The 11,714-nt window shown below is 29.6% G+C and overlaps 1 long non-coding RNA gene across 1 annotated transcript; it reads left to right on the forward strand.

The window, feature by feature from the left end:
* The first annotated feature begins 530 nt into the window (after positions 1–530).
* Positions 531–11,714, forward strand: LOC139491388 (uncharacterized). Its single transcript, XR_011656531.1, has 3 exons — positions 531–836; positions 6,205–6,288; positions 9,708–11,714. It is a non-coding gene; the product is annotated as an uncharacterized lncRNA (long non-coding RNA).

Genomic DNA, 11,714 nt, shown 5'->3' on the forward strand with positions numbered 1-11,714 from the left:
AGATTTATACACTGAAACAGCCATATCTTTATATTTTAGATACATGTAGCAATTTAATTAAATATTTCAACTTAACGTTGAATTTGATCTATATTGAAACATATTCCGTTTATCAAATTAACAAAGAAAGACAACAGGAAGTAACATAAACATCAAACAGTTCAGTATACCTAACCACCCACCTAATAACTCACCCAATAAGACATGAAATTGAAAGAAAAAAAACAAACGTACAAAACCAACAACATCGAACATCAAATCTCGTCTGTTTTCTCTTATAATTACATTAGATGTATGTTTCATTATAATACGTGATTCTGATTGGCTACTCTGAAATCTCGCGTTATTCCTAAAGCAACTTCATAACACAATAAAATGTATCATTCATGATGACACGAGGTCCCACAATAAAGTGCACAGGTAAATTAAATAAAAACTTGATAAAAATCGTGTTTTCATGATCCTAGTTAAAGAATGTAATTATAAGTATTGAATGCTTCTTTTTCACCCCATCCAAAAACTATTTGCTTTATCAATAAGAAAGTTATTAGTGTTATTTGTCTTCTAGAAATAGTAACAACGTATACTGTATGTACGGTATAGTATGGTACAGTATGCTATTAGCTTATTACAACAGACTAAGTAAACAGGTGATTTGTTCCGGAACTAGGCCAGCATCCCTTTCCTGAGCTGCTTCGAATATTTCTACAAAAATAAATAATTTCTACGGCCATTACAGCATGTCGCATCAGCAAGAGTCAAGAGTAGATGAACAACAAAATCGGGACAGACTGGTAATGACGATGAAGATGGAAGAAGGCCAAAGAGTAATGGGTGTAAATGATATATTTTTTGTTTTAGCTGCACTCGTAGACAGTCCTATACATGCTATAGATAATAAAATTAGAAAATGTGAGGCGTTCCAGAAAAAAATAAAATACTAGCCTTACCAGACTGAGGTGTTAGTCTGTTTCCCGGCCGTTATTGAAATTGTTGACAATATTTGTATTCCGAATAGTCCAGTCAATCTAAGATTTATCCTCAAACTAATTGCAACAGAAAATGTTTTAGTTATAATCTATAGCATTATGCCCTTTTTATGTATACAGAAAAAAGTCCTATTAAATCTAACTTCACTTGAGGCATTGTTATATAATATGTTATATATACTAGATATACTGTTCCCAGCTTGAGAAAAACTCAAAATCAGCATTTTTAATTTCCTATGGAAATTAACATTAGAAGGGGAGATAACTCTTTCAAAAATAAGTATTTTTTTTAGTCAGATTTTGGTTGTTTTTCTTGAAATTTATGTAAGGTATGAAACTTAAATGGGGTTATAGGTTTGTATTTGACTAAATTATATAATCTTCTGCTCATGAAATGTACAAAACCTAAGTGTTATGGGTAGTTTTATTTTTTCCATGCATTTTTCATTTAAAAAATTGCAAATTTGAAGCTTTGTGACAATTTAGAAAAAGTAATGTGAAAATTTGGTATTGTTTACATCTGTATATTATATTTTTTCAGCAACTTACTTATCTAAAGAAACTTTAAACCACAAAAAAGAAGAATACATGCTTAATTATTTTGATTAAATTTGAGATTCTTTACCTTAACACGTTGAAAAATTCAAAAAAGGGTCAACCAATGAATTATGAAATTAAGTTTATAGCTTGATAAAAGATATAAAACACCTTTAGAGTTGTTTGTTATACTCTAAAGACAGCTAAAAAATCAAGAATCAATACATTCTGATGAATAGAAGCAGTAAAGTAATAACTTTCTATCAATTTTTATTCAAATTTCTGCCTTTTTTGCGAGAGTTATCTACTTTTTCAATGAAAATCTCCATAGGAATTTTAAATAGTGATTTTTTTAGTCTTCCTCAAGTTAGATTTGATGGGACTTATTTCTGTGTATATTTGGGGTATAATGCAAAAGATTAAAACTTAAAAATCTTCTGTTGCAATTACTTTAGGGTTAAGGTCAAATTTATGCTAGATTGACTGGACTAGAAGGCATACTGAATGTTTTACGGAAGGGACCAACTTATACTGGTCCAAATACAAAAGTCGTTGTACAAAAGTGAGTTCCCACTAAAAAATTGTCCTATCATTTCAACAAAAATCAATAATTTTCAATAAATTATTACCGAGCAACTGTATGAGCGATTTTTATACAGTTTTCAATATAAATTTATAAAGGGGCATAACTCAAGAACAGTTTAAGTGAAACCAACCAATGACAAACTTGATTTGTGTTTCTGGTTACATATTCAGCATAGTGTATGGAGTTTCATGAAATTTGGAGGAGACAAACTATAGTTAGAAAGCAGAAACTAAAAGATCAGAAATTTATGTTAAAAACAGGGGCACAACTCCTGAAGCAATCCAATTTTTAACTTGATCTGTGCTTTGTTGTAATAAGTATTGTGTATAATTTCCATACCCTACTTTTGATTAAACTAAATTTAAAGTTGAAAACAAAAACAGAAAAAAAAATGTTGCCTAGTTTTAATCCATCAACAAACCTGGCTGCTGCTGTTAAAATTATATAACATGGGATTGAATGAAGTTTTTGGATCATATGATCTACTGGGATTTTTGCAAAAAATAATTTTAAATCCAAATCGCACAGCATCATGATAAAAAATACTGTGGACCCATTGAATGATAACAAGAATGTGTCCAAAGTACACGGATGCCCCACTCGCACTATCATTTTCCATGTTCAATGGAATGTTAATTTGGGTAAAAAATCTAATTTGGCATTAAAGTTAGAAACAATTAAGTTTTCTTTTATAGTCAAATATATGAAATAAGGAGAAAAATTAAGAAAATGAGTATATAGTTGCTCTGCATCAGGGTCTAATATCAGGATATACACAAACTGTATAGAAATATGAAGATGTGGTGTGAGTGCCAACGAGACAACTCTCCATCCAAATAACCATTTATAAAAGTAAACAATTATAGTTCAATGTACTGCCTTCAACACAGTGCCTTGCTTCACACCGAACAACAAGCTCTAAAGGGCCCCCAAATTACTAGTGTAAAACCATTGAACCGGGAAAACTAACAGTCTAATATCCCTATTTCACAAATGTTTCAAGGCAAAATGTGTTTTTGAGATTCTATTCAGTCAGAATATGTCTTTTTTGCAATATTTCAGGGAAAATAGATATAGGAAGATGTGGTGTGAGTGCCAATGAGACAACTCTCCATCCAAATAACAATTTAAAAAAAAGTAAACCATTATAGGTCAATGAACATCCTTCAAAACAGAGCCTTGGCTCACACCAAACAACAAACCCAGTGTCTCGCCTACTTTTGCTGTAAACAACAGGCTCAACAAAAATGAGGGAAAAAAATCAATAAAAATATTCCTCTTGATACTATCTTATGATTGTAAGAAGCTTCTGTCCAAGTTTGGTAAAAATCAATGATAGTTAATGAATCTAATAAATGTTTTTAAAAAACTTTAAATGCAGACTGTATGTAATGTTAACTGGAAGAAAATCTAAGTCCATTTAAAAGTAAAATACAGAAAAAATGGAGTCATCTTTTTACAAAATTTACTTCTGGATACTATATATCTTATGATCATAAATAAGCTTCTGTCCAAGTTTGGTACAAACCCAGGATAGTTTAAGAAAGTCATTTAAAAAATTTCAAAAACTTTAACCACAGAGTGAATGTAATGTTTTCCCGCAGAAAAAATAAGTCCATTTAAAAGTAAAATACGGAAAAAATGGATTTATTTTTTCACAAAATTTACTTCTGGATACTATCTTATGATCATAAACAAGCTTCTGTCCAAGTTTGGTACAAACCCAGGATAGTTTAAGAAAGTTATAAAAATTCTAAAAACTTTAACCACAGAGTGAATGTAATGTTTCCCCGCAGAAAAAAACAAAGTCCATTTATAAGTAAAATACGCAAAAAATGGAATTTTATTTTCACAAAATTTACTTCGGATACTATCTTATGACCATAAACAAGCTTCTGTCCAAGTTTGGTAGAAATCCAGTATAGTTTAAGAAAGTTATTAAAATTTCAAAAACTTTAACCACAGAGTGAATATTCCTGGACACCGACGACACCCGACGACGACAGAATTTAGGATCGCTTAGTCTTGCTTTTTCGACTAAAGTCGAAGGCTCGAGACGACAATAAGGAGAAACATTAGAAACACATGTAAATTACATAAACAAACGGCAACTACTGTACATCAGATTCCTGACTTAGGACAGGTGCAAACATTTGCAGCTGGATTAATAGTTTTAATGGTATGAAAAGTATGAAATTGCAAAAAATAAGAGCACATATAAAAAGTCCACTATTGTTTGTCCCCTAGCTTTACATTACATGTATTATTCTTTGTTACCGGTAAACTTTTCTTTCAAAATCTCCTCTTATTACAATGTAGTCCCTAAATAAAAAAATCCATGTGGATTTTTGATGGATTCCAGGTGGGTTTTTTTTACAGGGAATCCGTTTGAGGTCCCCCTTTACGCCTAGAAACTTTCTTACATGGGTTCCAGACATATTCAAGTAGGAATAGAGCCAAAATATGCGCCTATATTGGAAGGAAAAAATCTGTTCTATAACAGGGAAATATAGCACTTGAAAATATTCAACCGAAAGAGGCGGAAAATATTTCTACTTGAAAAGGAAAAAATATTTGTGCCTATAAAGATGGAAATTATTTCTGCATGATAAAGGTTAACATTTTGAGTTTAAGGCTTTTATCCATTTTTTAAATAAAAAAAAAAACTATTTTTGTAATGATTAACATAAGAGTCACAATTAATGTTTCAATGTCTTTTTAAAGTTTATAAGATGATGTTTGGTCAACTTCTGTGCCAGTATCAATAATGCTTCATGAAGGCACAATAAATCTGTTTTACCAAACCTGCACTTTATGGCTAATATCTCAAAAACTATAATAACTACCCTGAAAATTTAAGAAAAATATTTTGAGTTGCCCCAGAGATATTGTTCAACAGGAAAATATCAATTCTAGTCAATTAAAATTGGCATTTAATACAGTTGGCTATGCTGCCACATATACTATTGCAAACTCACAATCTGAATGTTGACAGGCTTTTAATTGAAATGTTGAAATTGTAAACTATTTACTTACTTATTCAGGAACTTGGCTCCCCCTCCCATTGTTTTGAAAACCATAGCTGTTTATCGGACTTTGTCCACCAATGTCTTTTCTAAATATATCATATAAACTCCACCTATATTTCTTTTTCAGTGATTGAAGTCTGATCCAGTTTTAAATGGTGTAACATCAACCTCACTTTTATTACTTGTTTTCTGAAGGCTGATCAAGTATAGATATCAGCCTCATGCAACTATATTGTTAGTTTGACCATGTTTGATGAATGCTAATCCAGGTTTTAATGGGCGTATTTCAACTTTACTTATATTCTTATTTTGCGAAAGGCTTATCCAGGTTGAAATTGTGGTTCATCATCCTCTCCTTTATAATATATTACTTGTTTTATGTAGGCTGATCCAGTTAAAAACTGTAGCTTATCAACCTAGTATATGCCTGTTTTATAAACGGTATATCAATTATAAAATGGGAAATTACATGTATCAGCCTTATCTATGTTTCAGGTTTCAAGACTGATACTGTATAAAATGGAGGTTTATCATTCCTTCCTATATTGCTTGTATTGTAGATATATATATGTAGTCTGAAATAGCTGCTTATCAACCTCACTTAAGCATGTTTAGTTTCTTGGTTTTTTTTATTGATCTAGTATTAAATAGAAGTTTTTCACTGTCAACTATATTGCTAGTTTTATGAAGGCTGATCCAATGGAAACTAATGGTTGATCAAATTTATAGCTTGTTTTATAATGGTTGATCCTGTAGAAAATTGTGGTTAATCATTTTTACCTACATGTATATTGTTGGTTTAATGAACAATCCTTCAGAGACCTCACCTTATTTCTATACACGGTTTATAAAGCAATCATTCCCCAAAAAAATATCGTAGATGGTATATTAACTTTAAGGTATAAAACCATCAGGGTTATACCACTTTTTTCATTACCCTACAATTTGAAGACCTTTTTATATAAGGACTTTTCACTTCAAATAAAAAATTACTTATTTCAACTTTCAGGATATTAGTTTTACTGTACTCGCATGTAGTATAAACGTATATTATATTTTGCAGATAACATGCTGGATTGAAAATGAGGACTTGTTTGGTGTAAGAATTTACCAAGGAAAATAAAGAATTCTCCAGTCATTGCAAAAGGTTAATTTACAGCTGTAGTTTTTTTTTAAATCTTGAAATCCTTAAAATGGTTTCATAAAAAATGAATGAATTTACACTGTATGGATAAAGGTGTTTGCTAGCCTGTGTGTATTTCAAAACACTCTACATATATACATATCACTACTTTGTATATCTATACCAACACTATATATTGAACACCATTCTGTATCTCACCAATCTGTAAACTTATCAACGTTTTGAAAACTAATCACCACACTGTATAATTTCATATCTATATCTATATCTATCACCACTATGTATATTTATCTCAACTCTCTCTATCATAACTATGTATGTCTTTCAACAATTATAAATTTATCTCAACTCTATATCTATTACCAATATGTAAACCTATCCCCATTTTGGTTTATTTATTTCCACTCTATACATATCCCCATTTTGTTTATTTATCTCAACTCTCTATATTTTCACCACTATGTCTCTATATCTATCACCACTATGTTTATATATCCCTATTTTGTATATTTAGCTCAACTCTCCATATCCATCACCAATATATATATATTTTACCACTTTGTATATTTATCTCCACCCTATATCTATCACCACTATGTTTATATATATCCCCATTTTGTATTTTTATCTCAACTCTCTATATCTATCACCACTATGTCTCTATATCTATCACCCCTATGCTTATGTATCCCCATTTTGTATATTTATCTCAAGTCTATATCTATCCCCATTTTGTTTATTTATCTCAAATCTCATATCTATCCCCATTTTATTTATTTATCTCAACTCTTTATCTAACACCACTATGTATATCTATCACCACTTGTTTATTTATCTAATCTCTATATCTATCACCACTTTGTTTATTAATCTCAACTCTATATATGCACCACTATGTTTATATATATCCCCACTTGTATATATAACACCACTTTGTTTATTTATCTCAAGTCTATATCTATCACCACTATGTTTATATATCCCCATTTGCATATTTAGCTCCAACTCTCTGTATCTATCACCAATATGTATATTTTCACGACTTTGTATTTTTATCTCTGACTCAACCCTATATCTATAACCACTTTGTATATATATCTGTCCCCATTTTGTTTAATTATCTCAACTCTTTATCTAACACCACTGTTTATATATCCCCGTTTTGTTTATTTATCTCAAGTCTATATCTATCCCCATTTTATTTATTTATCTCAACTCTGTATCTAACACCACTATGTTTATCTATCACCACTGTGTATATTTATCACCACTATGTGTATCTATCACCACTATGTGTATCTATCACAACTTCTAGATTTGTCTCAACTCTATATCTGTCACCACTATGTTTATATATCCCCATTTTGTATTTTTCTCTCAACTCTCTTTATCTATCACCAATATGTATATCTTTCACCACTTTTTTTATTTATCTCATTTCTTTATATCTATCACCACTTTGTTTATTTATCTCAACTCTATATCTATCACCACTATGTATATTTATTTAGACTTGTATATGTATCTCAACTTTATATCTATCACCACTTTGTCTATTTATCTCAACTCTATATATCTATCACCACTATGTATATCTATCACGACTTGTATATGTATCTCAACTTTATATCTAACACCACTATGTATATCTGTCACCACTTTGTTAATTGTTTATTTATCTCACCTCTATATCTATCACTGTCATGGAATTGAAGTTCCTTCATAATACAAGTTCCAAAAGGAAACATTATTCTGGAATATTATTTCCACAGGAATAAATATAACAGTCTATGTTCCTAATGGAATAAATGGTATAGAATATTTATAGGTATATCAATCACTCCTCTGTTTATCTATCACCCTTTGTATATCTAAAACCTCTTCTTATTTCTATCAAAATTATGTGTTTCTATCACTACTCTATATATCTACAACCCCACTCTATATTTGTCACTTCTTTGTAAATCTATCACCACTTTGAATATCTATCACCACTATGTATATATATCTGTCCTACCACTATATAGGTGTCCCTCCTTTTATATCTGTCACCACTTTGTATTTATTTAACATTTAAATTATATTTCACCACCTTGAATATCTATGTATTTGGCAAAACTTTTAGGAATTTTGGATCTCAATGCTCTTCAACTTCGTTCTTTATTTGGCATTTTTTTTTAATTTTTATAACTTTTTTGGATTCGAGCATCACTAATGAGTCTTTTGTAGACAAAACGAGCATCTGTCGTATTAATAAAATTTAGTCCTGGTATCTATGATGAATTTATTTATTCACCATTCTGTATACTTGTCACTTCTCTGTATATATACCTATCCCCACAATGTATATCTTTTACCACTTGTATATTTATCTCAACTCTATATCTATCGCCACTTTGTATGTTTATCTCGACTCTATATCTAACACACTATGTATATTGTTCACCAATTGTAAGTTTAGCTCAACTCTATATCTATCGATCACCACTTAGTATGTCTATCCCCATTTTGTTTATTTATCTCAACTCTATATCTATCCCCATTTTGTATATTTATCTCAACTCTATATTTATCACCACTATATATATTTATCTCAACTCTCTATACATGCTATATCTATACCCATTTTATTAATTTATCTCAAGTCTATATTAATCACCACTTATACATTAACCTTAACTCTATATCTATCACCACTTTGTTTATTAATCTCAACTCTATATATGCACCACTATGTTTATATATATCCCCACTTGTATATATAACACCACTTTGTTTATTTATCTCAAGTCCATATCTATCACCACTATGTTTATATATCCCCATTTTGTATATTTATCTCAACTCTCTATATCTATATCACCACTTTGTTTATCTCAAATCCAACCGTATGCATATTGTGTAAAAGTTCGCAAACGGTCCAGACTGTACATGTACAGCCCAAATTATCCTCTGGTCTGGAACATATGTATAAATATCAAATAAAAATCCAGTGGGCTAGCCTCCAGGATAAAAACAAAACACAAATTGTCTTACATAATCAATGTTATTATCTGCACAGCCCTTGAATTAAAAGAGGATTTTTTTTTTAAACATTAAGAGACGCTTAATCACACTTGAGATTTTTTTATTTTATTGTCAAGCTATAAAAGATGTTTAAGGACTTTAAGTAATATATTAAATTATACTTGGTAAAATATTCTTAAACCAAAAAAGGTATTTTTGGCAACATTCCCAAGCAGGAAGATCAGAGAAAGACACAGCTTCAACTTAAGTTTTGAACACATCATTGGAAAAGTCAGTCATCTAGTGCAGATGTTAACAGATCAGTTCAAACTTATTTCTTTTTCATTTTAACATGAATGTTTATTGTATTAATTGAACTATATTTTGTGCACTTACATGAATCAATGTTATTTTAGGTTCACCAATATATCTTAGTGATCCTTAGTGGTTGCAATACAAGTGTCAAAGATTGAAGGACAAGAATGACTTTAAAGAACAGAGAAGACTTGCACTTAATATTTAGTTTTGCTTTATATTTTATGACTATGACAGAGTTGTGTAAAATTCATGTAATGTATTGTTCTAATATATCTGTTTTGGTAAATACTCATTTTAAAAATGTTGTAGATGTTTATAATCATTTTCCTTCTTGAGTATCATTGACATTTACTATTTAAAGTTTTAAGTACCGTTACTTTGTTTTGGGTTTTTATTTTATAAGATTAAGATGTTTTTCTTGAGTACTAGTACCTTGTAGGTATGAACTGTGTTGTTTCTTACTTGATATGTGTAGTATTAATCTTTTCCCCCCCAATTGCATTTAACTTTGAAAAAACATAATTTTATCATTTATACCATAACAATATAAATGCCTATCTAAATAAAACTTAGAGAACCTTGGCATAAATAAAAACAAATTTCTAAAAGACATTAGATTATGAAGACTTAAGATGACATCATACATACGAAGAAACTTTGGAAAGTGTCACACCAGTGATTCTTTTTGTATAATTCTGGTATTCAAATACTTTAAATTTCATTTTTTATTGGGGATTTTCTTCATTGTATAGAGAGTGCATTCATCATTAGATTAATATTCCCCACAATGTGATTTGTATATGTATTTGTTGTAAATACAGAAAAACATACATAATGATTATGATATGCTATAAATACTTCATTATAACAAATAATTTTACTTTTAATTATGATGAATATTTAAACTGAATTGACTATTTATATGTCATGCCCCTTGATTGTTGCCTTTTGTGTTGAAAAACAAAAAGTATTCAAAGGACCTTGAGTAACCAGACAGAAAGTCAAAGAGTCACAAATAATTCATTTACAATTATTTAAATGTATAAATTATTGTCTTTTTCTAAGACATATTGCTTATGCATTATTAATTTTCGAAAATGGTAAATTGGTTAATAAATTTGTTTGGTTTATAATATATTAGAATATATTAAAAAAAATGTCTGTATTAGTCTTCCTATTCAAAAAGAATTCTCTCAAAAATACATTGTGACCTCTTACTCTTTTTTTTTAATTAGTAACTTTTTTGTCTACTTCTTTTATATCATAATATTATGCATGATAAGTATGAATTTTACATGATGCATGTCACATATGTATGGATAATTAGTCCCCTACTGATGAAGTCGAAGTATACTTTAGGTTTGATCTGTCAGTCCTGCAAATCAGTTTAATTTCCGCACTATTTTTCTTCATGCTTGAAGATATTGATTTGATATTTGGTAGATTGTCTTATCATGACATGCTACAGATCACAATCATATTTTGTTCTGAGGCTGCTTTTTTTTTTTATAGTTATCCTTCGATTTAGACTTTTTAAATAATCAATTTTCCACACTTCTTTTTTTGTCATTTTTAAAGAAATTGATTTGATGATTAGTATATAGTTTTATCATGACAAGTTACAGTTCAAGTTTGAATTTTGTTCTGATTTGTGCAGAGTTATGGCTCTTAATTGAACTTAGAAATATCAATAAAATAATTAGTTTTCGGCACTCTTTCGTCGTGCTAGAAGATATTGATATGATAATTGGTTTATATTTTTATCATCACAAGTTACAGATCAAGATTGAATTTTGTTTTGGTCTGATGATTTTCTGCAGAGTTATATTCCTTGAACTTAGAAAATTCACATAGATAATCAGTTATCAAAACTTTTTTCATCATGTTTGAAGATATTGACTTAATTGATATTTGTTTACACCATGACATGTTATAGATCAAGTTAGAATTTTGTTCCAATACAGTGAATTCTTAACACTAGGTGACTATGTAGGGACTATTGCCATGCAATACTCACAGAATGCTTGTTTTCTTTAATATTTTATAAACTTTATTTAGGTATTACTGACAATTTATTCAATTACCTATATGCAAATTTAGAAAAT

Source organism: Mytilus edulis, chromosome 10 (assembly GCF_963676685.1).
Source record: "Mytilus edulis chromosome 10, xbMytEdul2.2, whole genome shotgun sequence".
In the NCBI taxonomy this organism is placed as follows: domain Eukaryota; kingdom Metazoa; phylum Mollusca; class Bivalvia; order Mytilida; family Mytilidae; genus Mytilus; species Mytilus edulis.